Source organism: Coptis chinensis, chromosome 2, assembly GCF_015680905.1.
Source record: "Coptis chinensis isolate HL-2020 chromosome 2, ASM1568090v1, whole genome shotgun sequence".
In the NCBI taxonomy this organism is placed as follows: Eukaryota; Viridiplantae; Streptophyta; class Magnoliopsida; order Ranunculales; family Ranunculaceae; genus Coptis; species Coptis chinensis.
In genome coordinates, this window is record NC_141457.1 from 36,384,511 (window position 1) to 36,386,945 (window position 2,435).

The following is a 2,435-nucleotide window of genomic DNA, read 5'->3' on the forward strand; positions in this document are numbered from 1 at the left end:
ATTAACAAGAATAAAATTTACTCACTTAGGAGAGCACGTCGTCCTAGACAATCTTCTATTTCTAGTCCTCCATCTACTAAGATGGGCGGCGAAGTAGTGCAAGCTGAAGAGCATCTCTCCAACTTCTACACACCGTTGCAAGATGGGCCTCCATCTTGTATACGACTCACTGCTCACGAGCGACTTCCGCATTCCACCGAACGTGTTCAATCTTCTACCCATCTTTCACGGGTTTGAACACGAGTTACCGTACAAACATCTACGTCGGATACATGAAGTATGTAATACTTTCTACCATCCGGGCATCACTGACAATCAAGTGAAGCTACGAGTGTTTCCTTTCACTCTAGCTGGTAAGAGTCACGCTTGGCATCTTTCTCAGAAGCCTGATTCTTTCGATACATGGGAAAAAGTTGTGTTCTCCTTCATAAAGAAGTATTTTCCGCCGAAGAAAACAGAATAGATAAGAAGTAAGATACAGTTCTTCAGACAGAGTCCAAGTGAGACATTTTCTGAAGCATGGGATAGATTCTTTGACCTACTCCATTCATATCCTCACCATAAATTAGAAAAATCCACTTTTGTCCAATGTTTCTTCAAAGGTCTTCTCCAAGAACACAAAGTAACCCTCGACATCATGAGTAATGGCAATTTTTTGGATAGAGGTGCAATCGAAGCCTTATCTTTTCTTGAAAATCAAGCTGAAAAGAGTACCCATTGGGGTGACATAAACAATTCCAGAACAGCTCAACCCAGTACATCTAAAGCTAGCGATATTTTTGAGGTGAAATCAAATCCTGAGATCAAAACCTTAATCGAAACCCTCACACGAAAGATAGATGCCCTCACAACCAAACCAAAAGACCAAACTCCTCACCCTATCATGAACATAAATACCTCACCATGCAATTTTTGTCTAAGCTTAAATCATATAGATGCCACCTGTCCCTTGATCACAAACCTATCACTCTTCAACCAGAAGAAGTGTATTCTTTCAATGTACCAAATGCACCATGGAGACAATATCCAAACTTCGCATGGACAAATATTCCACAAAACCAACCACCTCTAGGTTTCAACAAACCACCAAATACATTCAGACAAGGACAAGGACAAGGACAAGGTACTGTTCAGTCCTCAAATGTGCATTTTATTACCTTTACAATGCTGTAAATATGCTCTTCTTATGCTTAATGAACAGACAACTTATAGCTTTTGCTACCGTTTGCAGGATACCGACCATTTAGAATGCATATTCCTAATATGTGCATTTTGGCACAAAAAGGATGGCTATTCACGCTGCTTGGGAAGATTCCAACTTAGGAGCGAAGTTGTCAGAAAGTCAAAGTCAAAAGTCAAGTCAACTGTCAAAGTCAAAGACTCAAGGACTCAAGACTGAAAGCTACTGACCCTGGGACCTAAAGCTAAATTCAAGACTTCTATTGTATGGGCTTAGATCAAAAGCCCATAAGATTGTTTCTAGAAGGAAGGGCATAATTGTAAATGGTGTCCTATATAAACCAAAGAGATGTAGAGATTTTCTTTTCCAAGTTTTAAGGTCTAAACCATTTGGTTTGTTATGAGTAGAGTAAACCATAGATATAATATTTGGTCATTAGGAGTAGGTTAAATGTTTTTAAATTAAATTGTTATTTCATTATTTTCCATTTTCATGTTCTTTAAGCTTTAGGCTGTGTTTGGTTCACAGAATCGAAATTCATGGGAAATGGTGAAGAATACAAAAGGTGAAGAGGGAAGAGGAGATGGAAGAATAGGAAGTTACCTCATCTGCTCCATCTTTTTGAGGAAAGTGAACACCATTTTTCAGTAAAGCAAGTTCTTTTCCATAATCGTAATACCCTTATAAGGAAAATCTCAAATTTTACGCCAGTCCTGCTTATAATCAACCTAATTCGTTTCTTCTTCTTCGTTCTTCTTCTCATACTCTATTTACATAAATACCCACCATTTTCCAGGAATTTCGATTCTGTAAACCAAACACAGCCTTAGTGTAAACTAAGTTCTTAATCAATTCAATACAAGTTTTCTACTTATTTCAATACAAGTTTTCTAATCATTTCAATACAAGTTCTAAATCATTTCAATACAAGTTCAAATTAAGAGTAATTCCAAAAAGCCAAGTAGGAGAGAAGAGTTACAAAAGTTAGTGTTTTATCCATCACAAACCTTCCTCTAAACAAAGAGTCTAAGATGAACTTCAACACCCTTCTCACCACTATCAAAACTTATTCTTCAAATGGCGCCGCCGTCATGGATTCTTATGGGAAGAGGAAGATGGAGAAAAGCATCAACCATTAAACCCTTCTTCTCAATCTTCATTTCAAATTTTTAGCTTTTTTTTTTTTTTTTAATTTTCGCTACTGATGTTTCGTTTCTATGTGTTTCTAGTACTTTTCTGTGCAAACGGAGCCCAA

General features: G+C 37.4%; 1 non-coding gene across 1 annotated transcript; it reads right to left on the bottom strand.

The window, feature by feature from the left end:
* Positions 1-461: 461 nt before the first annotated feature.
* Positions 462-567, bottom strand: LOC147515906 (small nucleolar RNA R71). The gene has a single exon (XR_015214609.1). It is a non-coding gene; the product is annotated as a small nucleolar RNA R71 (small nucleolar RNA).
* Positions 568-2,435: the final 1,868 nt, after the last annotated feature.